Source organism: Callospermophilus lateralis, chromosome 6 (assembly GCF_048772815.1).
Source record: "Callospermophilus lateralis isolate mCalLat2 chromosome 6, mCalLat2.hap1, whole genome shotgun sequence".
Lineage (NCBI taxonomy): Eukaryota > Metazoa > Chordata > Mammalia > Rodentia > Sciuridae > Callospermophilus > Callospermophilus lateralis.
Window position 1 is genome coordinate 140840951 of NC_135310.1, and position 12763 is coordinate 140853713.

At 48.0% G+C, this 12763-nt stretch overlaps 1 protein-coding gene across 3 annotated transcripts in view; it reads right to left on the reverse strand.

Annotated features, from left to right (window-relative positions):
* Slc22a23 (solute carrier family 22 member 23) overlaps positions 1-12763 on the reverse strand; it is a 182036-nt gene that overhangs the window by 155639 nt on the left and 13634 nt on the right. The window lies entirely within an intron of this gene.

Here is a 12763-nt window from a genome sequence, read left to right on the forward strand (position 1 = left end):
CTGGCCTGGTGCTCAGCTGGAGCACGAATCTGCAGACACAGCCCTTAGGTGAGGAGAGGATCAGGGGTAGCTGTACCCCAGGTGGGAGTCAACGAGAAAGGACCCCTCGCCCCCCATGTGGTGCCTTTGGCAACCTGGGGTCAAGTTAACCAGCAGGCAGCTGTCTGAGATTATTCCTCAAATAAAACTGCAAAGCATCCTTAAGCCAAGGCTGGGATCATCTCTTCAAGGAGTGCTGCTGGCCACTGTGAATCAGTGCTCCAGGAAGCTCACTGGGGCCAGGCTGACTATTCCTAGGACAGGGAAAGGAACTGAGTCTACAGGAGACAACGTGAACCTCAGCAAGAGGAGAGTAGGGGGAACAGCGGCCCTCTCAAGCCAAAGTAGCTGCAGAGTTGCCCAAGCACAGCCCTCACCATGATCTCCCACCATGCCTTGCAACTTTGCTTCTTGGAGGTCCTCAGCCCCTCCTACCCAGCAAAGGGCAGAGTGGTATAGGTTTTAAAGTTTATAACAGGCCTGGATGAATAGTTCTGGAGAAGACATCCTGATGCTGTTTCCAGATTTGGGATTATGGGGCTTGGAGGATGTGAACTTGTGGGGTGAGACTCCATGATAAGGTCTCTCTACGTCATACATACCATGTATCTGCAGTATGCCTTTGGGGGTCCCGGGGGTTGGCTCGACTTAGCAAACTAGCCTGAATTCCATCTCAGCCCTTCCAGAATAATATTTTCCATTAACTACGAATTCAACAGAGCAGCCTTGACACAGCGTGGCACCACACAATCATGTTGACCACACCACCTTCCCCACTTCTCTCTCTCTCTCCATCTCTCAAAGGCAAACAGGAAGCCAAAGCCAAGAGGAAAAGATAAAATTAATGATCCATAAAGGAAACCCTTCACAACCACACTCCCCTCCCCCGCTTCAGACATATTTGCTTCTAAGTTAGCAGTTGAAGCAGTGTCCAGCAAGGCACGGGCAAGCAGGTGTTCATCTAAAATGAGGATTAAGGGGCTGGTTGGAGCTCAGTGCTAGAGCACATGCTGAGCATGGGAAAGGCCCTGAATTTGATTCCAAGCACTGGGGAAAAAGGACGGTGGGGTGGAGTGGGGAGGGAATCAATGGCTAAGTGATTTGCAGGAATATTATTAAAGTTAAGCTGATATCTCCTTTGCAGGACTTTTCAGAGCCTTTATGGTGTGACTATGAATCATGAATATGAAAAAGGGGGCTCTGTATTTTCCAAACTTATGTGGCCTTGGAAACTCCCTACACACACTTTCAAGGGCATGTCTTTGGACTACAGAATATCAGAAGTATTGCCACGTATATTTGGCTTGCCCTTCATGCTCTAACACCGTGTATGAACACAATGCGAATTACAACACATGGAAATTCTGGGATTTCAAGGTTGGGGTAAAACAGCCCTATCAACCCTGCCAATCCAGATAAGAGACAGAAGGGGTATTCATGAGTATTGAATAATATACTGTTCAAAACAACCAGAGGAATGTTTTTCTATCTTCCATCAGAGAAGATAAAAATAATAACTATTTTCCTCTTTCTTCTTGAGAGATTATAACAGCTAATTGGTAAGAGATAGACAAACATTAAATACTCTTAGGAAATGATCTGCAAAAGGTCAACCACAACAAAAAGCAATCAACTGTGCAAAATTCCACTTCCTTGAAAAGAAACCTGACTACACTGCACATCCCCACCTCTGTTGCAGAAGGATGATCGCTCCTCCGTGAGCCCAAGTCTAGGGGTGGTGATGTGCTGTGCAGGTAATCATCACCTTACCCTACCTTACCCTTTAAAAGTGGTCCTTATTTCCAAAAGAAGAAAAAGCAGGGTATGAGAAGATATGCAGGGCTGCATCTTTCACAACAGTCTAAATATGGAAGCAGCCCACGTGTCCATCAACAAGTGAATGGATAAACAAAATGTGATCCATATGCATAATTGAATATTATTCAGCCTGAGGAAGGAAGGATATTCTGACATAGGCTACAACATGAATGAACCCTGAGGATCTCATGATAAGCGAGACAGGCCAGTTGCAAAAGGACAAGGTCCTGTAAGATTGCACGTATCTAAATAAAAACACAGAGTAATCAAGTTCATAGACAGAGAAAGGGGCTGGAGGTTGCCAGGGGATGGAGGATGGGGAGTGGGGAGTCAGTGTTTAATGGGTGCAGAGTGTCAGTGTGGAAAGAGGGAAAAGTCCTAGCTGTGGATGGTGGTGCTGGGTGCACAGGAATGGGATGGATTAATGCCACCGAACCGAACGCTTAAAAGTACCTACAATTGTACATTTTACATGTATTTTATCACACACACAAAAATGTGTTTAAAAAGTGAATCTTCAGGAAATGGGTTAGTCAGTGAGCTGATTCACTTCAACCAGATGCACAGAACTTGGAGGAGAACCCTAACTTGAGACCTGAACAGAGAGTGCCCTCCTCCTTTCACTCTTCTCACCCTTTGCATCACACTCCTGAGAAAATCTTTGAGACCCCAACCTCTCTGAACAGCATCTTCTCTCCACGGCAGGCCACCATGGTTGTGAGCACATACCAGAGGGGCCCTCTCTAGACTTTGGAAGATATAAAAGGAAACTTATGGTGGGGGCGGAGAAGAGGAGTTATTTGTGTTGGAAAAGCAGAGTATATATGAGGGTTTAGAAGTGGGGGGGCTGGCTGAGGACAAGGCTTTCAGGAAGGTGACCTTCACCAGGGAGACACTAAGGAGGATGGGGGTGGGGGCAACCAAGGGCAGATCCTGGGGCGGGTGGGGACAACTTTATTAGGTTAGCCTGAAAATCCCACCTTAGCCTAAGGTGCATCTCAGTGCTAGAACATGTGCTCCGCAGGTACCCTAGGGTCAATCCCCAGCACATGAAAATAAAATTAAATAAAAAACTTATAATATGGGATGGGATTGTGGCCCAGTGGTAGAGCACTTGCCTGGCATATGTGAGGAACTGGGTTCGATACTCAGCACCACATAAAAATAAATAAACCTCCATCAACAACTAATAAATTTTTTTTTTAAAAGGACCAACTTATAATACAACCTTATTTTGGGCTTTTGGTGGCTCTCAGAAATATCTTGATCAGGGATCCCAGCCTTTCAGAAGACTGAATTCCCAACCCCTGCTCTATCCCTGGACAGAATACGAGAGAAAGGAAGACAGTGACTGGGAACAGGGCAGGCTGGTAAAGGTCCATCCTTGTACAACTTAGGTGTGGGCAAGAAGTTTGCAGGCTATTGACCAGTCATTGATTAATAGGTTCAAGATATGGATGAGTCCAGAAAGGGATGGGGGTCAACCCTATCTGCTATTTATACCATAGTGCTTTACTCTCTTAGCTAAGATAAGTTGGCTGGAAGTTTTGGTTTGGGAAAGTAGACATTGAGAGGAAATTCTGCTAAAAAGGGCATTTGAGAAGACTGAACCCAGGACAAGTGGAATAGCCTGGGGGCAACATAGAACCAAAGAGGGTTCTGGAAGTGAGGAAGCAGAGTGTCCATAGTGTCCAAGTGTCCATAGCTCAGAGAGCAGTCATGGTCCAAAGACCATCATTTGCTAAAACCAATCTCAGTAATGCCCAGTGATCTCCAATTCTTCTTGTTTCAGAGGTCTAAAGTTAAAGTTGGAAAATCATAGGTAATTAGATAATGCAGGTTAATTATCCCTTAAATAAAAATACTATTTTGAATTTTGGATTTTTCCAGAGTTTGAATTATTTGCAAATATATATTGAACTATCTTGGTGATAGTCATTCGTTCATGTTTCATATCTATATATGTTAATGTTAAACACTATTTTTAATAATTTTGTGCATGAAACCAAGTTTTACTTTGTAGAATTTTCCACTCCTAGAATCATGTCAGTACTCAAAAAAGTTTCAGATTTTGAAGCATTTTGGATTTGAACTTTCAGATTTTGAATTTTGGGGGTTAGGAATGCTCAACCTGAAACAGTCGATCACATGACTGTCCTCAGAGATCCAACAGGAAGTCTTGCAGCCAGGAGTCAGATTAAATGCATGGATCAAGCACACACTGGGAGGTCTGTTCATTATTTTCTGGAATAAAACCACAGGTAACAGTGTCTTGGAAGTTAGGTTCCTAGAGGTGGAGTTACTGGCTGAGGTGGCTCAGTGGTAAGGTGGTGGCCCTGGGACCCACAGCGGGTTTTTCCCTGTCCTAACCCAGCACTTCTCACCTACCTCTGCTCCCTGGATGTCAGTCAGCAAGACCCAAAGTAGGGAAGCTTCCTTCTCTCTGCAGCACTGAGGTTTTGAGGTCAGGTTGGCCATAAGACTGAGAAAAAGCCTAAATTTTGAATAATTTTTTCATTTTCCTTTTTTCCAAATCACACACCCTCTTTTGCAAACCGAGAGGAAGCTGCCCTCCTTGCTGCAGTGCCCCAGTGCTCTTGGGCTCACAGGAGACCTAAATGGAGGCAGAACCTCCAGTAATGCATCTCTCCTCTGTTTCCCTTCTTTGGGATGTTGCGACACCCACCAGGAGGGATGCGTCATTTCTGCTGAACGTTTGGGGGCCTCCAATCTAAACTGGATCTCACTGTACATGCATTATCGGTTGCTTAACCTGCTTTGAAAGGAACGCGGTTCACCTCACAAGCACAAACACGCTCCCTGAGGATGCGCATGAGGGTTCCACCTGTGGAGCAACACGCAAACACCCTCAAAACCCACCCAGCTTCTGGTATTTTAAGCCCAGTCACGTGGCGAACAACTGCCTATATTTCTTTGCTTGCTTCTCTCTCTCACTAAGTTGTTGAGGCTGGCCTTTAACTCACTATTCCTCCTGCCTCAGCCTCCTCAAGGGCTGGGATTACCGGTGTGTGCCGCTGGCTCACCTGCCTACATGTATCATTGCTCCCTTTCAGGTCTTCAGGCAGACAGTGAGGAATCAGGAGGGTTGGCGCCACTCCTCCCACTAACTCATCCCTGTAGGGAACCCAGTGAAGGGAGCGATAGGATCCTTCAGGGTGGGCTCCACCAGAAAAGAATTCCCCTTGCGCAGTCTCTACCCAAGGGGCTTCCCGACCACGAGGACTCGCAGCTCATGCGTTCTGTGCTGGGCTACATGACAGCAGACCGGCATCTGCTCCCTTTCCTGTTCTTGGGTCCTCCAGCTGTCCACCCTCCGAGGCTTGCCTGGCCCTTCTCACCGAAAGGGAGGATGATGAGGCTACAGAGAGCAGGCAGTCCCAGCTGCCCGAGGCCTCTGTCATGTGCCACGGGAGAGGGTGGGACTCCATCAGAGCAGCTGCTAAGTCATCCCTGGGTCACACACGGCAGCTGACTGGCAGCGTCACCTCCAGGTGTGGCTTCTCCCTGCCCACACAACAGCACCATCAACCCTGGAAGGAGTCCTGGGAACTGTGGGCTGCGACTTTCCACAGCCAGACATCCCTGCCCCATAGATGGCAGCACCTTCCCCACTGCCCCCCACCCCTCCTGCTTCCCACCCCAACACGAAGAGGCAGAGGAAAAAATCTGCCTCCAGACAAGTCATGGCATCTCATGGCGGCCCTGATTCTATCAATCAATTTTTAACCATTAGCACTGAGAGGCAAGAGGGAGTGGAAAGAAGGAAGACACAACTTCAAACATTTTTGCAGGCGACGCATCCCAGCCGCAACCCCAGGCAACCCAAGCGCCTCCAACAGGTGGTCAGATAAACACAACGAGGGAGTATCTGAGGGGTCCACGTACCAGGGTCAAAAATATTAAAACAAAATTTGAACCTGTTTAGAATTTTTGGGGTCGTTATTTCCTAAACAACACAGTGTAACAGCTGTTTACCGAGCATTTACATCGTACTAGCTATCACAAGTCACAAGTGAAGAAGCACGTATGCACGATGAATGCAAATACTACACCATGTACAGAAGGGACTTGAGCATCCTCCAGATTTTGGTACCTGTGGACGTCCTGGAACCCATTTCCTCAGATACCAGAGCACAGCGATGCTTCTTGTCAATAACAGGAACAATGACTTCCACACACAGTGACGTGCACGCTAAGGAAAGATGGTGCTAATGAACAAGGCTGCTGAGCTCATTGACATGACCTTCGGGAACAGAACAAACTAAGCTCTGGGGAGAGACAGGAAAGCAGTGGTTGCCTAAGGGGAGGGTTGACTGGTGATGGGCAGGAGGGAATTACGACGGTGAGAAATACCTGGGTTTAGGTAGTGGTTAATGGGCCTGTGTGTGAGCCTAAGCCCTAAATCAGACATTTAAAACCTGCCCATTTTCTATATGCAAATTATACCTCCAGCTTAGAAAATCTGGTGAAAGGTTTTCAACCGGCCTGGAGACAGGGCAGGCCTATCTGACTCCCTGGGGTTGCACAGGGCCTTCCTCCCTCCACCAGCACCGGGGTGACAGGCAGCGCAGTGGGGACACACGGGGGCTGAGGCCAGCACAGACCAGAGAGCTCAGTCTGGAGCTACGCTGGGAGTGGAGCCTTCTGCAGCGTCCCCTCTGCCTAAGGAGCAGACCTGCAGGTCAGGAGCTCAGAAGAGGGCAGGGAACGGTTCGTACCACTTCGACTCCAAGGCCTGAGGTTCCGGACAAATGTGGTTATGGGATGTCGTCAATACAGAGCCTCACTGCACTCTCAGAAGCACCGAGACTGCCCGACCTCCATGTACGTCCTCCACAGGAGCCCCTCGGAGAGCCAGGGACAACTCTGGCTGCAGAGGGCCTCCAGAGCACAGCCTCTCTGCAGTGCCCGCTCATAGGTGGCCACTGGAATGCAAGCCGCTGGCCGGGGCTCAACCCTCAGCTCTGCCATTGCACTTGGCTGTGTCCTTTCAGAACTGACTGTCACCTCTCTGCACCCAAGCTCCTCATGAAAAATTCAAGGACAAGTTCATTTCTCAGGGGGGCTGCTGTCAGGATCCACAATGATACCCCTAAAATACCCAGCCCAGCAAACCCGCCTGCTTTCTCCCCTCTGCTCCTTCTCCGTCCTCTCTCACTCAGGGGAGGGTGTGCATAGGTCCACGCCATTCACAACCATTTTTTATCAGTCTCAAGGTCTGTCCTTCAGAGCCAGGTGTGGTGGCACACGCCTGTAATCCCAGTGACTTGGGAGGCTGAGGCAGGAGGATCATAAGTTCAGGGCCAAGTCTCACAACTAAGTGAGGCCCTCAGCAGCTTAGCGAGATCCCGTCTCAAAATGTATGACTGCCCCCCCCCAAAAAAAAAGAAAAAGTAGCTGAACTTCCTGCTATTACCTGTCCCCTCTGCCACCACCCTATGGCAGCCACCTCCATAGAAGCTCCAGGGACTGCCTTCATGTGCACAGTGATAATTTTACAATTGACAAAACGGGATGGAGACCTCATTCTTGCAACACTGATATCCCAACACTGAAATGAAGGTAGGAATCCCGCCATGTTCCAAGGATAGTCTCTGAAAGAGTGCACCTGCATCCACCTCTACCCCAACAAGACAAGTTGGAGTCCAACTCCCAGTAACTCAGAAGTGACCGTATTTGGGGCCTGGATCTTCAAAGAGGTAATTAAGGTTGAACAAAGTCTTTACAGAGGTTCTAGCCCAATATGACTGGGGTTCTGATGTCCTTTTTTTTTTTTTTTTTTTTTTTGGGGGGGGGTGACACCAGGGATTGAACTCAGGGGCACTTGACCACTGAGCCACATCCCAGCCTATTTTGTGTTTATTTAGAGACAGGATCTCACTGAGTTGCTTAGCACCTTACTTTTGGTGAGGCTGGCTTTGAACCCACAGTCCTCCTGCCTTAGCCTCCTGAGCTGCTGGGATGACAGGCGTGAGCCACCATGCCCAACATGACTGATGTCCTTGTAAGAAAAGGAGATCAGGGGCTGGGGGTGTGGCTCAGAGGTAGAGTTAACATGTACAAGGTCTTGGGTTCCACCCCAGCACCAGAAAAGAGGGAGAGGGAAGGAGAGGGAAAGAGAGACAAGGACACAGACATGTACCAAAGGAAGACCACGTGATGGCCATCTGCAAGCCAAGGAGAGGCCTCAGGAGAAACCAGCCCTGCCAACATCATCCTCTTGACTTACGCCTTCAAAATGGTGAGAGGATAAATGACTTCTATCTAGGCCACCCAGAAGGTACTGTTTGTTACGCAGCCAATAGCAAGCTAGTACAGCAGCAGAGTGAAGCCAAAGCCGAGGAAGGCCTGGAAGAGACACAGAATGGGGTTGGAGCTCACCCTATCTTCAGACTTCCAGAAACATCCTATGATATTTCTGTATTTTTTTTTTAACCCAGTTGGACTTTTTCCTGCTATGGGCAGCTGACAGCATTCTAACTGACCCCCGAACTTCCAAACCCATCACAATATTGTGCCATTTTTCTCCTCCTATCCCTTCCATCACAGGACTTATATTCCAGTTATCCCCATCTCACACCCTATCCTTCCCCATCTCTCTTCTTTTGCTCCAAGCTTCCTTCTGCCCAGAAGGACTGCCCCTGTACACCTCCTCTCTGCCCAATGGGAACACTCCCCCCAACCTCTAAGGCACTTAGTCTTCCCTTGGTTTCTGGCAGCTCCCAGAACAGGGCTTTACACATAGTAGCTGCTCAGTAAACATCTGAATATGATGCAGGATTCTGGATTCCTCTGCGTCACCTTTCAAGCCCTGTAAGATTTAGCTGCTATGTTTTCTAAATAAATTCAAACAGATCACACAGAGAAGATGGCTAGGCAACACCCCCTCCTAGGACTCCAGTAGAAAATTCGTTTGGGGAACTTACATCCTCTTTTCAGTATGACAAACTGTGAGTCTTTAAATTCCCTGATGCCCTCCACTGTAGTCTAGATAGTGTTTTTCAAAGATCCATGGGTTAAAGGTTTGGTCCCCAGCCTCTGTGCCATTGGGAGGTGGTGGAACCTTTAAGAGGCGGGGCCCGGGGGGAGGAAGTTAGGTCATTGGGGGTGTGCCCTTGAAGGGGATACTGGGACCCCAGCCACTTCCTGTCTCTCTCTTTGCTTCCTGGCTACCATGAGGTGGGCAGCCTCCTCTGCCATGCACTCTATTGTGGTTTGGAAATAAAATGTCCCCCAAAGGCTCATGTGTGGAAGGCTGGTTCTCCAATATGGTGGTGTTCGGAGGTAGAGCCTGAAGTGAGGAGATCCTGATGGCTCCGGCCTCATCAGTGGATTCGTCCACTGAGGAATACGAACCTGAGTGGATTAAGGAGGGGAGACTGTAGGAGGTGGAACCTAGTTGGGCATTTGGGGTACACCCTTGGGAACTGTAGCTTGTCTCTCTCCTTTCCTCTTCCTCCCTCTCTCCCCTTTTCCTGCTTCCTGGCTGCCATGAGGAGAACAGCGCTCTTCTAGCACACCCTTCTGCCATAATTTTTCTACCTCGTCATAGGCCCAAAGCAATGGAGCAGACAACCACGGACCGAAACCTCTGAAACCATCAGCCAAAATAAATCTTTAATTCATGTTTATCAGGTATTTGTCACAGTGACAAAAATCTAACACATGCTCCCACCATAATGTGATAACTTGTCATAGGCCCAAAAGCAATGGGTTAACCACTCATGAACGGAAATATTCAAAAACTGTGAGCCAAAATAAACCTTTCTTCTTCTTATGGTGATTATCTCAGGTGTTTTGTTACAGTAATGGGAAGCTGACTATCACAATTTCTGCCTGTTAAAGGTGATTCATTTCAGTTTCCCAAAAAGACTGGAGTCTTGCTTCCCTTCACTACTCCTCTCTGCCTCAGTCACTTATCTAAGACTCTACCTAAAAAGAACTAGAGTTAAAAATGGGGAACAACATGATTGCCAATGAGAAATAAATTAAATAGAGAAGTTACTACTTATACTTAAAAAATAGTCCAATTCAATTCAAATGCATTCTCAACAGACACATATGACCAAGTTTTTTTTTTTTCAACTTGCTCATAGCTTTGACAGTATTCATTTTTGACAAGTTTGCTTCTCATTGGATGTCCCAGAAAATGATTAAAAATAAATCTATTAAAATGAAATAATTTCTAAAAACCTACCCTGGAACATGGACTTGATGACTTACCAGGCAACACAGCTCCAGAACTACCAAGCCACAGACAGGACTCTGTGAAGAACACGTCACCCTTTTGCCTTAGTTTGCTCAAGTTGGAAGGTCTCTGAGCCACCTCCATTGACTGCTTGCTAAAGTAGCTCCTGAGAGCCAACCAGCCACTCTACCCCATGCCTGCACACAGCCGTCTCATCTTCTGCAGCTCTTCACTAAAGATACCAAGAAGGTCAAGCACACTGCAAAAGGAATACAATGCTACCAGGTCCAGGGACAAGAGTGGAACCAACAGTGCTGTATTTAAGGAGGGACAGATCCCATAGGGGACAGCAGTCCCAGGGCCACCTGGAGCAAGGGGAGGGTCAGCTCTGGTTAACGTAGGTGCCCCCTGGGGAACAGTCTCAGCTAACATCTGGCACACTTACTTGCTTTTAAATTTCTGAGTCTTTTTGTTGTTGTTGTTGTAACAGGGATTGAACCCAAGGGCACTTAACCACTGAGCCATAACCCTAGTCCTTTTTAGTCTTTATTTTGAAACAGGGTCTCACTAGGTTGCTTACTAAGTGGCTGAGGCTGGTTTTGAACCTGTGATCCTCCTGCCTTAGCCTCCCAAGCAGCTGGGATTACAGGCATGTGCCACTGTGCCCAGCTTAGACTTTAAATTCCATGGCAACATATGGTGCGGTTTAGGGAAATATTCTCCAAAGGCCCACATGTTAAAGGCTTGGTCGCCATCCTGAGGTGCTACTGGGAGGTGGTGGAACCTTTAGGAGGCAGGGCCTAGTGGGAGGAGGTTAGGTCACTGGGGGCATGCACTTGAAGGGGTTTAGGAGGTGGGGCCTAGTGGGAGGAAGTTAGGTCATTGGGGGTGTTCACTTGAAGGGGATTGGGGGACCCCCAGCCTCTTCCTGACTCTCTGAAGTCCATGGGTACTTTCCCTCAGCACTGGGGGGAGATGTTACAAGACCAATGCTCACTGCCTGGTGCTCCAGGAGGAAGCTGGCCCCGATCTGTTACTCAACAAACATTGCCAGGGCTTACATGGGGTTCTGGCCTCTAGCACTTCGTGTCTTTGTCCCATGGGAGAGCTCGGGAGAGCTCTGGTTTCCTGGGGCTGTAAAATCAGAAAACCACCTCACTGGGAATTAATTATGGAAAAGGCATGTCTGAATTAGAGACATTGTGAAAACAAATCCTTTTTACTTCCAAATAAATGCTTCCTTTCCCAGTCATTGTTACTTTAAGCAGAGGTTCAAAGGATATACTTTCAGGAGGGACTTTGTGGGGCTGAGGACGTGGCTCAGCTCCAGCGTGTGCTTAGCATTCATTAGGCTCTGGGTTTCCTCCTCAGCACCACACACACCAAGAGGGACTTGATCAGCAGCAGCATTCACTCACACAGAAATAGGCAAAGGCCACTTTTCCAAATGTGCCGCTGCAGGAAGGCTGGTCACACTGTCAAACTGTGTTTACAGCATCAAGAAGCTCAGCAAACCCTTCACAGAGGGCAAGGATTGCTGGCTGCTCCTCCCAGGCAGGACGCTACGCCCTTCGGCAGCCCCTCACCTGGACACTAGGGCCACCCGCTGTGGGTTGAATAGGAGCCCAGGTCTCCAGGGCTGATTCACCACCCAGCACCCCTGGCCATCTGTGGGGTGTGGTCAGGAAACACAATGCAGCTGCACATCAACCTAGACCAGGCCTTCTCATACTTGGGGCACTTGGAGCACTTGGGGCTGGATTGTTCTCTCATGTGCACTGTCCTGCAGATTCTCAGATGTTCAGCAGCACTCACGGCCTCTGCCCACTAGATGTCAACACCAGCCACAACCCCACCACCACCTAGTGTGTCAACCGAAATAACATCTCCAGACATGTCAAATGTCCCCCAGGAAACAAAATCCATGGAAATCATCCAGAGAACTATATGATGCCAGGACGCCACAGATATTTCCAAAAGTTCCCCAGCAACTATGAGATCTGGACCCAGCCAGGCATGGTGGTGCATGCCTGTAATCCCAGCAACTCAGGAGGCTGAGATAGGAGGATTTCAAGTTTCAAGGCCAGCCTCAACAATTTAGCAAGACCCTGAGAAACTTAGTGAGGCACTGTCTCAAAATAAAAAGTAGGGCTGGGGATGTGGCTCAAGCAGTGGCACGCTCGCCTGGAATGCGTGCGGCCCGGGTTCAATCCTCAGCACCACATATAAACAAAGATGTTGTGCCCGCCGATAACTAAAAAATAAATATTAAAATTCTCTCTCTCTCTCTCTCTCTCTCTCTCTCTTTCCCTCTCTCTCTCTTAAAAAAGAAAAAAAAGTAAAAAGGGCTGGGGATGTAGCTCAGTGGTTAAGCACCCCTGGGTTCAATTCCCAGAACCAAAAATAAATAAATAAACAAATAAAAAGTAAATGCTCCGGATCCCACAATGACCAACCCTAGACTCAGACTGGACCAATTCATTCTAGAGAAAGTCACCGTGACATCAAGTGGTTTACAGTCAAGTCATTATCCACGCTACAACCCAGCTTGAACTCGAGTTTGATCAGTGTTCATTGCAGATAAACAATATCCTTTGTCTTCAACAGCTCAGTCAATTTTGACTTTAGGTCTGAGTTGACCTATGTATCTATCTTCTTTCCATTCTGATCATCCTAGAATAAAATGCTGTGACTTCA